The sequence below is a fragment of the Bufo bufo genome, chromosome 5, assembly GCF_905171765.1.
Source record: "Bufo bufo chromosome 5, aBufBuf1.1, whole genome shotgun sequence".
Lineage (NCBI taxonomy): Eukaryota > Metazoa > Chordata > Amphibia > Anura > Bufonidae > Bufo > Bufo bufo.
This window is the reverse complement of record NC_053393.1, coordinates 337,994,258-338,013,864: the sequence shown is the minus strand read 5'-3', so window position 1 is coordinate 338,013,864 and position 19,607 is coordinate 337,994,258. Positions and strand designations below refer to the sequence as shown.

Genomic DNA, 19,607 nt, shown 5'->3' with positions numbered 1-19,607 from the left:
GCTCTGCCCTGACACCCCTGCCGTCTGCCCTGCAAGTCCCTGCAGAGCCCTGACCGTTAACCCCTTCAATGCCCTGCTCTGCCCTGACACCCCTGCAGTCTGCCCTGTCCCTGCAGAGTCCTGACCATTAACCCCTTCAATGCCTGATCCCTGCTACTGCTGCCCTGTTAACCCCTACCATACCAGGGGTTAACCCTTTCTTGGGTTACCCCTTGCCCGGCCTTTCCCAGAACCCTGTGTTCAACCCCTTGTACCCCGTAGGGACAGTGAGTAGCCAGGCGGGTGGGTTACCGATATTTGTGAGTATGCGAATGTATTATTGTAATGTATAGATAGTGTGTGGGGTGGAATTTGGGATTGTGCTGTGTAGAGTAGTTAGGCTTGTATTGTGTTTATTGTAGTACTGTTTCTATACTGCAGTGTGTACGTCTATATGTATGTATATTCATATCCATTGATCCATGAATATATATAGATATAGTGTATTGCTAGACTTGTATAATTGTATTGTGTAATAAATATTATTGTTCATAATGCAGTGTATGGTGTTTTTAGTAGTCGCCGCCGTAGTATAGTGATAGTAAGGCGCATGCAGCTAGTTTAGTGATTAGTGTAAGGCAATCAGTAGCGATTTGTTGTTAAGTAAGGCATAAATAGGCGGAGCTATCATAAGACAACTCACACCTATTTATGAATATTAATTATTGAGATTTGCATAAATATCAATAATTAATATCCCCTTTAACAGATTGGATGTCAAGGAAGCTCAACCCCCTCTATATTAAGTGTTTGCCAACTGTAATAAAGTAGACTGAATTGGAACAAAGCACGTGTTTGGTGTTCAATCTGATTCACCCTCCTGGTACCAGAAAATACTTAATTCAAGCTTACCACCGAAAGGGACACAATAGGCAGAGTCCAAATTGCCTAACAGGAGGTACGCCACTGTCTAGGACATATGAAGCACAGAGATTATTACTACCAAGATGCATAACTTTACATTTGTCCACATTGAACCTCATTTGCCAAGTTGATGCCCAATCACTCAGAATGTTCAAGTCAGCTTGTAGTTTATGGACATCTTCCATAGACTGTACAGTACTACATAGCTTAGTGTCATCTGCAAAAATAGAAATGGTGCTATTATTCCCATCCTCAATATCATAAAAAAAAAAATTAAATAATAAAGGGCCCAGCACTAAACCTTGGGGTACACCACTTATAACCCAAGACCATTCTGAATAGGAATCATTAACCACAACTCTCTGGACACGGTCCTTTAGCCAGTTTTCAATCCAATTCTAAACTATACTTTCCAAGCCTATAGACCTTACTTTACCTATTAAACATCTATGAGGGACAGTATCAAAAGCCTTTGCAAAATCCAAAAACACTACAACCACAGCCACCCCTCTGTCCAGGCTACTGCTCACCTCCTCATAAAAACAAATCAGGTTAGTCTGACAACTTCTGTCCTTGGTAAGCCCATGCTGGTTATCACTTATAATATTATTTACAGTCACATACTTCTGTATATAGTCCCTTAAGAGTCCTTCAATTTTTTCCCCACAACAGAAGTTAAACTAAACTGGTCTATAATTACCTGTGGACAGGGCCGCTGATAGGCCAGTACAGCTGGCCCAGTTGTACCGGGCCCGGCTGGCAGGGGGGCCCGGGCTGCCGACTCTAAAGGTTAAAGGGGCGGGGACTGAGTCAGTGACGTCACGGGGAAGCCTCTCTGGGCGGCGCTGTTCGGCTGGTGCGCTGGAGGCCTCCTGCTGCAGTGTTGTTGTGCCCAGTGGCGTACCTACAATAGAGGCAGACCACGCGGCTGCTATGGGGCCCGTGAAGGGGGGGGGCCTGGAGTGGATGGAAGGCCCCGCCCCTAATTACACTGACATAGCTGCTGTGGCTCCACTATCACTTCTCCCTATCTGGGGCTCAGACGGGCCCTGCTTCCCCTGTGCTCAGGGCCCCCCTCCCCTTACATATTTTATCAATCTTCCTGCCGGCTCCTGCAGTGACAGACAGTGCCCAGCCAGCCTATGCCAGTGCGCTTTCCTCTGTCTGTCTGCTGGGTGTTGAACCGGCCAATCAGCATTTAGCAGCGTTAATAGCCTGCTGCTGATTGGCTAGCCTAGCTCAGTAGACAGAGACAGGACTGAGCGGGCGGGATGCTAGACTTGTCTTCCACTGCGCTGCCTGCCCGGCTCAGTTAACTCCAATCCCCAGAGACTAGTAATGTCTCCAGAGAGCGTGCCCTGCAGGCTGCACAGCTACGGACAATGTAAGTAGTGTGCACTGCATCTGTGCACCGTCAACAGTTAAAAAAAAGTTAATGGGGAAGTGTGGGGGAGGGGCGAATGGTTAGTGTGAGGGGGCAGCAGCAAGCAGAGTTCGAGGGGAGGGGGGGCACACTGCCCTCTACATAATCTTATCATATACAGAACAATGTGCCTCAAGCAGCCCCCCCCCCCCCCATTAACACTGCTTGCTGTTGATGCTTATATAGACAACGATGCCCTAGCAGCTCCCCCCCCCCCATTACAGTGAACTCTGTCACATTAGCATTAAGAAGAGTTCATGGAGGGGGGGTGTTGTGCAGAGTGGGCACAAGCAGGAGGAACGATGCTATGCAAGCTCCTGCCTTGCCCTCCTTCAGCTCTACTGGCATATAAATCGCTCTTCCTGCCTGTGCCCACTGTGCCAGGCTTTAGCAGACAGGCAGGGAGAGTGATGTGTGCTGTACATCGCTCGCTGCAGCCCTAGTGAAATCTGTACTTCTGTACACCACTGTCATATCAGCGGTGTACGAAAGTATGGATTATTAAGCACTATAGGCACTTGAATTTCAGGTGCCTGTTTTTCATACAAAAAAAATAAAAAATCTTAGAAAAAGTCATTTAGGCTACTTTCACACTTGCGGCAGGACGGATCAGACAGGCTGTTCACCATGTCGGATCCGTCCTGCGGCTATTTCGCCTGACCGCCGCTCCGTCCCCATTGACTATAATAGGGACGTGGGCGGTATGTGTCATCCACAGATCCCCCTCTATAACAGTGCCATCCACAGATCCCCCCATAACAGTGCCATCCACAGATCCTCTCCATAACAGTGCCATCCACAGATCCCCTCCATAACAGTGCCATCCACAGATCCCCTCCATAACAGTGCCATCCACAGATCCCCTCCATAACAGTGCCATCCACAGATCCCCTCCATAACAGTGCCATCCACAGATCCTCTCCATAACAGTGCCATCCACAGATCCCCTCCATAACAGTGCCATCCACAGATCCCCTCCATAACAGTGCCATCCACAGATCCCCTCCATAACAGTGCCATCCACAGATCCCCTCCATAAAAGTGCCATTCACAGATCCCCTCCATAACAGTGCCATTCACAGATCCCCTCCATAACAGTGCCATTCACAGATCCCCTCCATAACAGCGCCATTCACAGACGACCCCCCAGCGCCATAAATATCACTTGTAGACAAATCTGCATGTTGTTTCAAGGCGGCGTCTGGGGAGGGGCCAAGGGCGGGGCCAGGGGTGTGGCTGAAGGAGGGATCAGGGGGTGGAGCTGAAGGGGGCCCCGTCATGTATGCTGTACGGGGCCCCATGATTTCTATCAGCGGCCCTGCCTTTGGAGGACCAAGATCCTTTTTTGAATATGGGCTCCACGTTTGCCTTGCGCCAATCACTTGGCACTGTACCAGTAACTATAGAATCTTAAAAAATTATAAACAGGAGCATGACTGAACTGAGCCCTTTAAGCACTCTTGGGTGTAATCCATCTGGACCTGGAGCCTTGTTCACATTTACCCTATTTAACTTGTCTTGGATCATATCTACCGTTAGCCAATTGAGTATATCACTGGATGTACTAACATCCCCAGCACCACAAATATCAGCTCCTTTCTCTTCTTTTGTATATACAGAGCTAAAAAAAAAACATTTAGTAACTCTGCCTTTTTCTTATCTTCATCGCTTTATACAGTCATTCCACATGATCTAGCCATAATTGCTCTTAAGTGGTTCTTGTCAGGTTATATTGATTTTTCTTTTGATTTTCAAGCCTTTATTTGCCAAACAATTTCATTTCTCCTAAAACATTTTTTTTTTTAATGTTTGATAATCAGTTTTTTTTTGCAGCTAACAAGAGTTTTGATGGGGGCAAAGTTTTTGCCTCTCTCTGGTGAACATATACATGGCTCTATATCTCTTTTCAGCCAGAAACAAATTTAGGGAGTCAATTGGATGGTATGGCCGCTATATAGACAACCTGATGTTTATATGGTCTGGTAGCCTGGCGGGTATACCACCCTTTGACGCATTCCTTAATGACTATCCCTGCCATCTTAAATTTACTTTACATCATGATGTGTAATCTATTGTCTTTTTGGATCTTTGGGGATCCAGCAACTGCAAAGATTTCTACTACTACCTGTCGCAAAGATACTGCAGGCAACATTATCCTTCTGTCATCGTCCTGTCATCCTCCTCAGGTTAAACAAAATATCCCTTTAGGTGAATATATACGAGCTACACGTAATTGCTCGGATGACAGCCTATTCATAGATGAAGCAAAAATTATCACTAGTAGGTTGTCTCATTGGAAATATCCTATGAGAACTTTAAAACGAGCTAATTATACAGCACAGCTTAGGTCCAGGACAGACCTTATTACCCCTAGAAATATGACTAATTGACCTGACAAAACAGACATGCCGATTCCAGTGTTTGTCACCAGTGATGGACGAACATCTGTCGGGACGGTTTGCGAACACGATCAAGTGTTTGCGAACCGCAAGTTCGCGGTGGGTCCCATTCATTTTAATGGCAGGCGAACCTGAAAAACCTTCAGCTCATATTTGCAGCCAAGAAATAATTACTAGAAGTGCACAAATAGTCCCACAACATGGACAGTGACATACCAGATGTATTATTCGAATTTGCGATCTCCATTCATTATTTTTTTCAATGTGAAATACCGGCAATATAATTTTCGCGTACGCGCATGCGCAAATTCACTATACAGTACCCAAGTGCACTATAAAGAAAGTATATTGGTATATAACACCCCGCTTCAATCTGTTTTTTTGGGGGGCGACTGGTATATCACACCAGTAGAAATTATTTTTTCCAATAACGCTTGTCGGTCTATATACCTGCGGTATCGCAGCAGAACCGCACACAACTGCCGCACAATACAAATGCACTATAATATACTTTCTAACATAGAAAGTATATTATAACATTGTACAAGGAAGGCAATTCATTAGAATATACATAAAGATAAAACGTAACCTTTAATAATTTTACTATGAGGGTCCATTCACACGTCCGTAAGTGTTTTGCGGATCCACAAAACACAGACACCGGCAATGAGCATTCTGCAATTTGCGGACCGCACATCGCCGGCACTATAATAGAAAATGCCTAATCTTGTCTGCAATTGCGGACAAGAATAGGACATGTTCTATTTTTTTGCAGAAACGGAAGCACGGATCCGCAAATGCGGATGTGGATCCACAAATGTGGATGCGGACAGCACATTCCAGCCCCATTGAAAATGAATAGGTCTGCACCCATTACGCAAAATTCCGGAATGGATGTGGACCCATTTTGCGGACGTGTGAATGGAAAAGATATCCCTCAAAATGAAAATAAATTAAATGATTAAAGTTAAGCAAAAAGCATAGATGTGGTAGGTAGTGATGAGCGGCAGGTGCCATATTCGATTTCGACGAAATTCGCACATATTCGATAGAATATTCATTTTATATTCGTCGAAATCGAATATTCGTCATTATTCTTGTTATCGCGATTAATATGCGATTTAAATAATCGCGTATTGCGATTTTAACTTAAAGGCTATAGAGACAGCTAAGTTTAATTCGCTATGCGATTATATTACTTTGCTTTTTTTTTATAAATAGAATAATTATAAGAATTATCAGGTATTATAATTATTCTATTTTTTTTTTTTAAAAAGCAGTCATATAATCGCATAGCGAATTAAACTTAGCTGTCTCTATAGTAAACTTTCCTATATGATTGCTAGAATTAGCGAAGTTGATGAATAGGTAGCTAAAACGAAGATGCAGAATACTTAGTTATCTTCGTTTTGTGGAATATGACGAATACATTTGTTATATTCGTTTTGTGGAATATGACGAATACATTCGTCATATTCGCTAATTCTACCAAGCCAACCATAGTAAACCAGGTCCAAGTTGAAATCGCAATTCGATTAATTCAAGTTATAATAATCGAATTTCGATTTTAACTTAGCACTGCTGTATTTAATTCTAGCCTAATATGGAATATAGCAGTGCTAAGTTAAAAACGAAATTCGATTATTATAACTTGAAATAATCGACTTGCGATTTTTCACGTAATTCTCAAATCCGACAGTACATTCTAGTATATGGAGACGTTCCCATGGTGATGGGGACGCTCCATGAGCACGAAAGTCGGCAGAAGCGGCAACGGGCACTGACTGGAGCAGCCAGGAAGCCAGGAATCCAAAGGACAGGTAAGAACAACTTTAGGGAAGTGGGAAAGAAAAAATATAACAATAAAAAAAAATTAAAAAACGAATATTCAAAATATCGAATTTATATCGCTATATTCGAAATATTCGTGAATTAGCGAAGTGCCGATATTCGCGAAAAAAATTCGATATTCGAATATTCGCGCTCAACACTAGTGGTAGGCAATAACAAGTGCTCAGCGGCACTAAATCAGGTGCTCAGCGGCACCAAATCAGAAACCATATGTCCTACCACAATCCGGGGGGTTCCAGTGCACATCCATGAATCCCGGAGGGAAAGCAAAAAACATTCATCCCTGGGCTAGATGATGATGTAGTATTGAAGGACAGGGTGGGCAAATAACTGTTCCTGATATTGCCCTACAAGGGGGTGCTATTCTGGCCCTGATAGCCTAACCACAGACCACCCACCCTGATAAGAGCAACCCTGTCCGGAACCTTACCCTATATAAAAATGGCCCTAATAAGCCCCTAGCCCCAGGCCCCTGACTTCCAGGTAATCACTATATACATCTATGTGTTTTTGACTCATTATAAAAGTATATTATAATTATGGTCGTGGCTACGGATACTGGAGCTAGCGTAGTGAGTCCAGGAACCTATTTTGGTACGTCTACTTATCCAATTATTTAGTGTGAATTTAGCCTATAAGGGGGCATACCCTGAGGAAGGCCTTGAAAAGGGGAGGGAGGGTGGGGCACAGAATGAACGCCAGCGTCGAATGATCGTGGGAGGGGAGCTTATAAAGCCTACGCCCCTCCCACAATCACAGGCTGCAACAGCCTTGACAATTATGGTCGTGGCTACGGATACTGGAGCTAGCGTAGTGAGCCCAGGAACCTAACGGGCCATTACACTAAGTAGGCCTGGATTGTGCCCATAGCCGTGAAACGTGGGTAGCCTATAAGGGGCCAAAAGCAAGGCAAAAGGTAGATTTAGTATTTATTGAAGGGTACATGGTTTACAATGCCAGTTTGTGGAAACCGTCTGATATTTCCTGATGCGGATTGGGAATGTACCTGGTGAAGCAAGATGACTCACGTCCCATCTTGCGGATGATATGACTGGGAACATTGTGCTTGGAGGCTGCGGAAGCCGCCCCGATCCAAAACGAGTGACCTGAAATGGTTTTGGGATCGAAACCTAGGCTGGCAACTAGTATGTAAATGTGGGAAATGAATTGCGTGGTCGTGAGGGGCTTGGATTTGAAGGGCAGCAGCGAGCTGTCTGGGGAGGAATGACCTAAGGAGCTTATTAACTGGTTGAAAACCTGGACTGGGCACCATTTGTTGAAGGACCTGAAATACTTAACTTGGACTGGGCACCCTGACTGCGACGTTTTGGTGGAAGGTAGTAGCAGGATGAAATGGTCGTGACTCCAAGCCAGCTGGCTCCTGGTCAGACCCTTGGATTTTGGGGAGAAACCTTTGAATTCCCCTGGCCGCAAAAACCCATAGAAACCTAAATACATGGCCGCTTTTATAATGGTGCTGGGATGGAGCCCGAAAGGGTTGCTGTCTAGGGAATTTGAAAGCTTCCTAAACAGATCCCCTGAGACTGGTTGCCTGGTGGGAGTGCATGGCAGGCTGCTTTTTTGAATCCCCCTAAGGACTGCCCTGATGGCGGGGGACACGAATATGGCCTTACTACCTGGATGTTTGAGAGTGAAGTGGTATTACACCCCTGCCATGTACAATCTGATGGAATTGTAGCCAAGCTTGAGGTGATGGTGACAATAAGCTAAAAAAGCCATCAAATAGGTGGTCCTATCCGTGCTGCTCCTAGGATGTAGACGAGAAAATTTTTGGAAGCTGTTCCAACCGGTTTTATAGTTTCTGGCTGTGTTGGCTGATAGTGACTTTTTTTATGAGGGATTTGGCGGATTTGGCGGCTGGATCCGCCTCTGGCATGACCTGGAAGAAACGGTTGAAATGAAAGCGTGACAGTTCTGGACACCCTGGATGTGTCTGCATGAAATTTGAAAATTGTGCTGTAGGGAGAACCAAACTAATTTGCGGACGAAAGGCATGATGTGACGGGATTTGGACCTGCCTTTGGTAATGATATCCACTACCGACTGATTGTCCGTAATGAATGTCACCGGGTAGTTTGCCCACTGCCTGCCCCAAACTTGTGCGGCCGCTACAATTGGGTAGATTTCTAGGAGGGGGGAGGATCTGAGGTACTCGCTGAGCAAAGAGATTTCGGGAGGCCAGTGGCCAGCGGCCAGCGAACCACTGGTTGTTGTAAATGGCCGCGAAACCTCTGGAGGCAGCTGAGAATGTCAGAAAAAATGGTGGGAGAAGAGGGACACCATTGAGGGACGAATAGGGAGATCCCTTTCAAGCGGGTCAGGAAGGAATTCCACATGGCTAGATCCGCCATTGCGTGTGCGTCCAGGACTATCGGGGAGTCCTGCTCTGTGGCAGTCGATAGCAGATTCAATAATCTGGATAAGAAGGCCTTGCCCTTGGGCATGATCCTGGCGGCGAAGTTCAGCATGCCTAGCAGGGATTGTAATTCCTGCTTTGAGACGACCCTGCAACCCACAAATCTGGAAATGACCTCCTTGATCTTTGACAGCTTGTCCTCAGGCAACCTCACTTCCATCTTGCGGGTATCTAAGACAATGCCGAGGAAAGTGATGGTGGTTGAGGGTCCTTCGATCTTGGCAGGAGCGACAGGGATGTTGAGGCTGGCGAAAACCTGGAGTAGGCTGTCGAGTTTGCTGGGTGAAACGTCTGGTTGCTCTATTAAGAGAAAGTCATCCAGGTAGTGGATGACCATGGGGCACCCGCAGTGGTTGACCAGGACCCAGTGGAGGGCCTGGGCGAACTGGTCGAAAAGCCACGGACTACTTTTGGAGCCGAAGGTGAGGCGGTTGACGAAGTAGTACAAGCTGTCCCATTTTAAACCATAGAATTTACAGAGTTGTGGGTTGATGGGCAGCAGCTTGAAAGCGTCCGCCAGGTCAGCCTTGGACAGGTAAGCCCCCTGGCCTGCCAGGAGGATGAGAGCGATGGCTTTACTGAGAGAGGAGTATTTAATGGAGAACTCCTCCGACGGAACTAGGGAGTTGAGGCTGGGAATGTGAGAACCATGAGGAGCTGAGAGGTCATAAATTAATCTTTTTTTATTGGTAAATTTTTTGGTGACAATGCCGATAGGGTTTATCCTCCAGTAATCAAAGGGAATGCTGGAGAAAGGGCCGATGAGAAAACCCTTCTTCGGTTCCGCTTGGACCAGAGGACCCACCGAAGCGGCATCGGAAATGGCGGACCTGAGGTTGGGGCCTTCCCAAGATGACTGAGGAAGGGCCACGAGACCAGTGTGGAATCCTTCCTTGAAACCATTGATGAGGAAGTGAACTTGGTGAGGGTTGTGATGGTCGCGGAGAAGTGCGGCTAGTAGGTCCACGTTGACCACGCCTAGTCACTTGTTTCTGGCTGATCTGTTTGGGCAAACCGACAGGGTGTGGGCCCTGAAACAAGTGGAGCAGACGTGGAGTGCTCTGCACTGATTGTAGTTGCAGGTTGCAAAATTGTAATTGTTGCATACCTGACTATTTCCTAAGAAAACTATGGGGCGACCCAGCTTGTCCGTGCCCGAGTTGTGTCTAGGCTGGGACCCTGAGGTGCCTGCCACAGACCTAGGCAGGGACGATGGAAGGCTGGGGTTTGGACACCAGTCTGAGACATGCAGAATGGATTGGCATGATGAGCAAGCGGGGGCTTTGAGACCGGCGAAATGTCGGCAAAACAGCTCCATGTCCAGGGATGCCCAATTGGTGACCCGATGGAACTGGGCGAGGGCCGCAGCGCCTTTGGCCGAGAAGGAGCGGTGGTAGTCATAAAATGCGTACCCTCCGTACTTGTGCCCCAAATCTGTGACCCTGTACAGGTACAAGTCCAGCTCCTCGCGCCTTTTAGGAAAGGCGGAGCAGATTATGTCCCTGAACAGGCTGAAGGCCAGGACAAACTCTGGGATAGAAAGTTTCCTGTTCAATCGGGCATCCCTGGACCTGAGAACTATCGACATGTTCTCGCAGGCTATGGTCCTATTCTCAACCGTGTCGTGGGTGGCAATAAGGATGGCGGCCAAATTGACGTCCTTCCCTTCCAGGATGTCTCGTTTGAGGGTGTCAGTCACAAAATGGAACGGGGCTACCTCGGAAAAGTCGGGAACCCTACCTGAGGATGTGGATTGGGACGTGGAAGCGACCGGGAGAGGAGGGACGGGGACGCTGGGAGGCGGATCTCTGGACTCTACTGCCAACAGCCTGGTCTGAATGTCTGACACGGAAGTGGCTAGGGTGTTGATGGTGGCATGCAGCTGAGTCAAAGACAACTGGATAGTTGACATTGACACCTGTTCTTCGGAGTGGGAGGAATCGGACACCAGGAGTTGGTAAAGCTCAGCCTTCCTGGCTGAAGCTGGGTAGCGAAACCCTCTTTTGGATAACTCGGCAATAATTTTGGGCATCGTCCAGCTCCGAAGTGACCCCACACTGGCGTGTCTTGAAGCCAGGGAATCCGTAAGGGAAGCGGAGTCATAGATTTCGGAACGATGTGACATGTTGGAAAGCTGAAAGAGAGAGCAAGATTTAGTGTTCTTTTGGGGTTTGGCGAGACATAGCCTCTGGATCATTGGGGCCCTGAAAACCGAGCAGGTGCGTTGCATTTGCTGCCCCCAGATGAATGCTTTGGAGCGACCTGAAAAGACGTGACGATGCTTTGGACCCGGATGAATTAAGATAAAGAGAGGATCAGTACCTGAAAATTCCACCTGGTCTAACGAGGCCTCAGGTCCTGAAGATTCGTGGCGGCGTAGACGAAATCGGGTCTTTGACTGAGATAAAAGTAACAGTTTTAGCGGAGGGCCTATGGCCAGTGAGCAAGATTGTGAACAAAATAACCTGATGCCTGGGTAGGCCGCCATGAAGACAGACGAACATGGATGAGGGACCGAAATGACCTGCCTGATGTGGCAGGTGTGAAACCAAGAGTGACAGGGGTGTGAACAGAATGATGGAACCAGGGCGGGTGTGAAACGGAGTGGCCTGATGGAAGATGAGGATGAAATACATGGATGTAACGAGAAGAGATGTGGCTTGAAACGTGAACAGGAGGGGGACGTGAGAAGACAAGACAAGACATGGCCTGAATAACGAAAACAGGCGTGAGACGTAAATGACAGACGTGGCCTGAATAACGCAAACAGGCGAGAGACGTAACTGACAGACGTGGCCTGAATAACGGAAAACAGGCGTGAGATGTAGGAGACAGACGTGGCCTGAATGACGTGGACAGGCATATATTTTTTTCGTGGCCTGAATAATGAAAACAGGCGTGAAACGTAAATGACAGACGTGGCCTGAATAACGAAAACAGGTGTGAAACGTAAATGACAGATGTGGCCTGAATAACGAAAACAGGCGTGAAACGTAAATGACAGACGTGGCCTGAATAATGAAAACAGGCGTGAAACGTACATGACAGACGTGGCCTGAATAACGAAAACAGGCGTGAAACGTGAATGACAGACGTGGCCTGAATAATGAAAACAGGCTGGGATGGAAATGACACAGGAGACGTAAAACAGACGTGAACCGGAGAGATGAAAACGGTATGGAACGTGGACAAACGTAGCTTGAATAACGCAAATGGAGAGAGACGTGACTGACAAACAAAAGGCTGCAGCAAGAGAAACAGGCGTGGACATAGATGAGCAGACGTGTCCAGACTACCGTACCCAGAGCGCGAATAAGACTGGTGAGAGTAAAGCAAAATAGTGAGAGTGATGAAGATTTTGACAGACAAAAAGGTCAGGTAAATGCGTAATAAATGCGGTACAACAGCTCTGTCAGAAGGAAAACCAGAAAGGTAGTTCTGTAATGTAAAACGGGGAACAATGCGGCGTTTATATAATGATATGTAAAATCGTGCAAATTTTGTAAACTGTTTTTTTTTTGTTTATTTTTAACAACCTGTTGATGGATTAGAATTATTATTATTTTTTTTTACATTGCTGGCCCATTGAAATGAGTGCCCTGTGTGACTGTCAAGAATGATATACTATTGTGGTTTAGTCCAGCATGCCTACCGGGGAGCATGCGCAGTGTGGCTGCCGCCTGGTTTGAGGCCTATGACGATGAGAAGGGGCGTGGACGAGGAGGAGACGGCCCCGCCCCCGCCACCGTGGATTGCAAGGATGCGGGAACAGTGGTGGAGGAGCTGATGTACGCCGTCTGCCGGGCCGGCCGGCCCCTGGAGCGCATCGGGGCGAGGTGAGATGATGGAGGGGCGCCGGACTTGGGATGGACGGAGCGGTGGCGGGGTGATGAAGGCGGGAGGCGCTGGGTGATGAAGGGCGGTTGGTAGGAGGGACGGGGAGGTTGAAGTCGAAACCACCCTCCCCTGGCAACGTTTGTAGCGGCCCTGGAAACGGGACGTGGCTGGAGACGAGCCATGCGGGCGGATCCCAATGCCTGGCCGGCGGGTGCCGTGACCGTAGGTAGCCGAAGCTGCCGGCACCGTGGCTGCATTTTTTGGGGGGAACATGAGGGGGATGTGCATCCACTTGAGGCCGGACGGGCCGCTGGATGAAACGAAGTGGTGAGGAAGCAGCGTGGAGAAATGTCAGGCCGTGCATACTTACAAAATGAACGCCAGCGTCGGATGACCGTAGGAGGGGAGCTTATAAAGCCTACGCCCCTCCCACAATCACAGGCTGCAACAGCCTTGACAAGTATATTGCACCCCTCTGTGTATCACACCTATCGATAGCACACCTATAGCAGTCCTTAAAAAGACTTTTGTGGACCTATTAGCTAGCGTTCGGTGTCTCTTACAGACTATCCCTGCTCCACACAGCAACCTGTCCCTACACTGGCAAAACACTGAATGTAAAATGGCGGCCAGATCAGGGTTATTTATAAGGTAGGGGGTATGTCCATGTGGTGAAATGTCTCAATTGGCTGTCCTGTACCACCTGATGGATGTGTCATCAAGTTCTTTACAATGTAAAAGAATATGGCGGGCGCGAATATCTCCATATGTTCGCATGTTCGGCGAATCGCAAATACGCAAAGTTCGCCATGAAACGACCGCCGGGCGAACCGCAAGGCCATCTCTATTTGTCACTAGATACAGTGGCAAGAATCCACAAATATGTAGAATAATAAAAAAGAATCTTGCTTTATTGCAGGTAGATCAACACTGGTCAAAAGATACTTCATGTGCGGTTAGGTGTGTGGCACGCCGTGCCCTGACATTAGGACAGAAGCTCAGTCCCAGTTTATTTACTGAGAGAAAGAAAACCTCACCCCTCACCTACTTGGTTACAGCATCCAGGTAGCTTCACATGCGGACAACGTGTCTGCATTTGTTGCCAATATATGCAGGTTCAACGGGAGATACAGTCAACAGCTAGTGGGCAAATTCTTTACATTAAGCAGTATATCAATTGCAACACTAGCTATGTTGTGTACTGTATCACCTGTACAACCTGCAATTTACAGTACATAGGTTGCACCACCAATGAATTGAAAGTTTGCATCAGAAAATACCTGTCTAACATACTGCACTAGAAATGTTTCTGCGGCTAGTCTTCATTTTGCAGTGGTACATGAAGGTAGTATGACTCATATTCGTGTACAGGGTGTGGAACGAGTCTCTCTCCCTGCACATAGGGGGGATCACAAACGTAAACTTCTCAACAGGGAGTCATTTTGGATTTTTCAGATGAATACTCATATATCAGCGGGGTTAAACAAAAGACAAGACTTAATTTTGAATTATTAGTATGTGTTTTTTTATTTTTATTATGTATTTATTTTTTGTAACACTGTTTATTTAACTTGCATGTTATGCCAGATTACAGGTGCACATGTTCCGCCCCAGCCTTTTGGTTTGGTGGTTTAGGCCTCATGCACACGTTGTTTGGGTCCGCATCCGAGCCGCTGTTTTGGCGGCTCGGATGAGAACCCATTCACTTCAACGGGGCCGCAAAAGATGCGGACAGCATATTTTTTTATTTTATATATATTCTTTTTTTGGTGATCATTTTTTGGCTCATATATGAGCTTATTAATTGAGTTTTTTAATTTTTAATTTAGTTCTTTCAGGGATTTTTAAATTGCCATTGAAAGTCAATTTGCTAATTTCTTATCCTGGCCTGCATGAACACTTTCAGCCTTATCAGCGAGGCTGAAGCTGTTCAGCGCAAGTACCGATGCCCCATTTGGCCACACGGGGCATCGGTAGGAAGCCTGGAAGCGTGACCGTCCGAGTTTTTGCGCATTTAGATATCACTTGGACACGGCATCTAAAGCATTTAATTACCACGATTGGCATTATTGCCGGTCACGGTAATTAACAGCAGGTCTATGCTGTATGAAACAGCAGAAATCTGCCGGCCATGATGCCCGCTGCACGTGTGAGCGTGCGCTATGTTCGCACATCGCTCCAGCGCCGTACATGTACGGCGCTGGCAATGAAAGGGTTAAAATTGCAGCTTATGCTCTGAGTTTGCACTATTTTGGGGATCTATGATCTTTGCGAGACCCTACTACTCTCCTAATACCTTTATTTTATATATTTATTTATTTTTAGCTATGCACAAATTATTAGAACCTATTTGTAGAAATCAGTATATGTGTATGCTAGAAAGATAGCTGTAATGAAACCATTACCCAATAATCATGACTATATTTTACTTTTAACTCTCCCTGTTCCACATAATCTTATATATCCATCAGCGTTAACAAAACCACAAGTCAATAATCCAGTCAATAGCACCTCCAGACATTAACAGTCAATAGGAAAAATCAATAACATAGCCATTTAAACCACAGTTCAATAGTAACATGAGAAATATCCCCATGGAATACACATTTCACATCCGACTGAGATCACTTTAGTACTTCATTTATGATCTGTTGCTAAACATACTTATACGTATAGTTAGAGTTCAACATAAAACATAAAATATTTTCCAACGTAAACACTATGTGGGTCATTTACAAAAATTGTACATCTCTACAAAATTCACAAGTGTTGTTTACCCAAAACTTTTATGAATTTTTGTTTCTTGTCTCAATTGCCTTTCGAATCAGCCCAACACATTTACAATTATTTATGTGCTCCTCTTAATAAATTTACAGCATCTTGAAATCTAAAGCTGGGTTCACATCAAGTTTTTCTCACATGTTTAACATATACAATAAATGTATACGTTAATGGACACATCAGACAGATGTCAGTGGCAACCATTACCATACAGTTCCAGAACAGAACTAGGGAAATGAGTAAATATATATTTTTTTTGTATAAAACTTCCTTAGTGTATGTATATATTCTGACCATCAGATTTACAGTTCTTTAGTTTATTTATATGAATCAGATAACCCCTGTGTTGTGGAAATTTTATTATGCGGACATTTTACTTTAGGATGTGTGTGTTTTTTTTATAAATTGTCATCTGTCTCCCTGTGTCTGATTTAGCAAAGGAGCGCTCTAGTAGAGGGTACTTTGGCTGAATCGGGACCAGTGGCAAAACCATCAGTATGAAAACCTTCCCGTGGGCTTGGAGACATATCTGCCTTTAAGACATGCATATCTGCCTTGTCGGTATACTAGTACCGTATACTGACAATGCCTCGCAGATAATTTCAAACCTATGGGAACCAGTAGAATGATCTTTATTAGATACTGATCACCTTTGAGCAGTATTGAATGAGGTCCATGCTGACATTGATGGGGGGTGGGCGGCCACCTGGCTGATCAGACAATGGACATGACTCATCATTCCTTATACAGGGATGGGGCGTGTGCATTGTCTGCCTAGCCACATTGATTGCCCCGCCCTGTCCTTTGACATCACTTCCTGCATGTTATAACTTCCTGTATCCTTGTCTTGGGCCAGCCCCTTTTACACCTTTTGTTAGTAAATAAAGGTGAGCAGACTGAGAAGGGCGGGAGGAGTTTGCTCAGAATTTTCTATCAAGATGGTAACAGATGTGTCTCTCTCTGACTGGGGCTGAGAGAAGGGATTCACCTTTTTCCTTACACAAACTTTGATGCGAGCGGATTACAACTATTAATATTTACTACAACACCTGTAAAGACCAAGGGCCAGATTTATCATAAGCTCAAGTCAAAATAATGGAGTGAAAAAGTCGCCAATTTTTGTGCAATCGCTTAAACTGCGCAAAAATTTGCGACTTTTATTGGCTTTGCGCTATGCTCACCAGTTTTCTGAAAGTGGGCGTGTTTTCTTATGTAAATTAATCTCTAGACAGATTTACTATTGCAACAATTTAAAAAGTCGCAAAAAAGTCACACAAAAAATGTGCATAATCACTCCAGTGTGGACCATGCTTAACTTATGCAACTTTTTAAAAGAACATGCAACTTTTTCCTAAAGACGTGCAACTTTTGTAAAGCCTCTTACTGACTGATAAACTGCTATCGTCAAACCACATTTATCACAGTCTTAAAGGGCCGATTATAAATCTGACTTGGCTAAAACTGACTTTAGCCATATGTGAAAGTGGAGTGAGCTGTCAGAGTAATGATAAATCTGGCCCCAAGTGATTTTGAACTGTTTCCGTCAATGTAGCCATATGAGGACTTGCTTTTTGCGGGACAAGTTGTAATTTGTAATGGTGCCATTTTGCGATACACATAACCTTACTGATTAGTGATGAGCGACAGGGGCAATATTCGAATTCGCAGTATTTTGCGAATATTTTGTAAAATATTCATCATACAGTCCTGATCAAAAGTTTAAGACCACTTGAAAATGGCAAAAAATCATATTTAGCATGGCTGGATCTTAACAAGGTTCCAAGTAGAGCTTCAACATGCAACAAGAAGAAATGGGAGTGAGACAAAACATTTTTTGAGCATTCAATTTAATGAAAATAACGATTAAACTGAAACAGGCTGTTTTTCAGCTGATCAAAAGTTTAGGACCACATGCCTTTAAAAGGCCAAATCTGTGCAAAGATGTGGATTCATTGTCATTTTCTGTCAGGTAGTCACACGTTGTGATGGCAAAGGCAAAAAAAACTCTCCCTTTTTGAACGTGGTCGGGTTGTTGAACTGCATAAGCAGGGTCTCTCACAGCGCGCCATCGCTGCTGAGGTGGGATGCAGTAAGACAATCATTTTTGAATTTCTTAAATTCTTAAATGATCCTGAGGGTTATGGAACAAAAAAGTCAAGTGGAAGACCCCAAAAAATTTCATCAGCACTGAGCCGGAGGATCCAATTGGCTGTCCGTCAAGACACTGGACGATCCTCGACCCAACTTAAGGCCCTTACTGGTGCTGACTGCAGCCCCATAACCATCAGACGGCATCTGAGACTGAAGGGCTTCAAAAACAAAAAACGTCTTCAAAGACCTCGTCTCCTTGAATGCCACAGAACTGCTCGTTTGAACTTTGCAAGAGAGCACCAAACATGGGACATTCAAAGGTGGAAGAAAGTTTTGTTCTCTGATGAGAAAAAATTTAACCTTGATGGTTCTGATGGTTTCCAACGTTACTGGCATGACAAGCAGATCCCACCTGAGAAGTTTTCTACACGCCACAGTGAAGGGGGCGCCATAATGGTCTGGGGTGCTTTTTCCTTTAGTGGAACAATGGAGCTTCAGGAAGTGCAGGGGCGTCAAACGGCCGCTGGCTATGTCCAGATGTTGCAGAGAGCATTCCTCATGACTGAGGGCCCTCGTCTGTGTGGTAACGACTGGGTTTTTCAACAGGACAACGCTACAGTACACAATGCCCGCAGGACAAGGGACTTCTTCCAGGAGAATAACATCACTCTTTTGGCCCATCCTGCGTGTTCCCCTGATCTAAATCCAATTGCGAACCTTTGGAGATGGATGGCAAGGGAAGTTTACAAAAATGGACAACAGTTCCAGACAGTAGATGGCCTTTGTGCGGCCGTCTTCACCACTTAGAGAAATGTTCCCACTCACCTCATGGAAACGCTTGCATCAAGCATGCCAAATCAAATTTTTTAAGTGATAAACAATAACGGCAGAGCTACTCATTACTGAGTTAATGTTTGGAAGTTGGATTTCTGTTTTGGGGGGGTTTAGTTTTTTTTGGAGGTGTGGTCCTAAACTTTTGATCAGCTGAAAAGCAGCTTGTTTCAGTTTATTCATTGTTTTTATTAAATTGAATCCTAAAAAAATGTTTTGTCTCACTCCCATTTCTTCTTGTTGCATGTTGAAGCTCTACTTGGAACCTTTTTAAGATCCAGCCATGCTAAATATGATTTTTTGCCATTTTTCAAGTGGTCTTAAACTTTTGATCAGGACTGTATATTCGTGAATTTGAGAATTCGAGATTATATTCTTGATTGTGAAAAATCGGCAATGTATTATTCGCGTAATGCATGCAAAATACCGGAATGGGTCACTTATGCTACATTTTTCAAGCTGGTATCAGGTTTCCTGAGACTGGAGAAAATGGTTGACACCGTAGAACATTAGAATAGATTTATATGCAGATAGAGTGCTCCAATATATTTGCGTTAGCGAATTTTCAGCAATAATGATGCGCATATTTTTTCGCAATACGTGCAACTTGTATAGTAAGGGGCAGGCAACTTTTTTATTGGTTGCTAGGGATGTTGCTAAGCTGTGACAAAGCCTTCTCATTGGCCCACAAGCTAGAAGAAGGGAGGCATGATCACCTGATGTGTACTGTATTAAAAAAAAAAAGAATATTCGTTATTACGAATATATATCACTATATTCTAAATATTCACAAATTCTCTATGTGCCGATATTCGCAATAAAAATTTGCTTTTCGAATATTCGCACTCAACACTATTACTGATTCAATTTTATTACGGTAAATTTTTCTGGGAGGGGAAAACAGCAATACTAGGATGAGTTTTTAAGCTATAAATTTTGTTCATATTTTGGCATAAATAACATGATAATGTTATTCTCTGGGTCAGCAATTAAAAAATATATAGTTTTTTTATGTTTCACAAATTTTGCATAATAAAAAATAATTTTTTTTTTT

General features: G+C 44.9%; 1 long non-coding RNA gene across 1 annotated transcript; it reads right to left on the bottom strand.

Moving 5' to 3' along the window:
* Positions 1–1,205: 1,205 nt before the first annotated feature.
* On the bottom strand, positions 1,206–17,146 carry LOC121001536. The gene is made up of 3 exons (XR_005779079.1): positions 16,998–17,146; positions 10,127–10,132; positions 1,206–1,218 (listed from the first exon to the last, which is right to left on the bottom strand). It is a non-coding gene; the product is annotated as an uncharacterized LOC121001536 (long non-coding RNA).
* Positions 17,147–19,607: the final 2,461 nt, after the last annotated feature.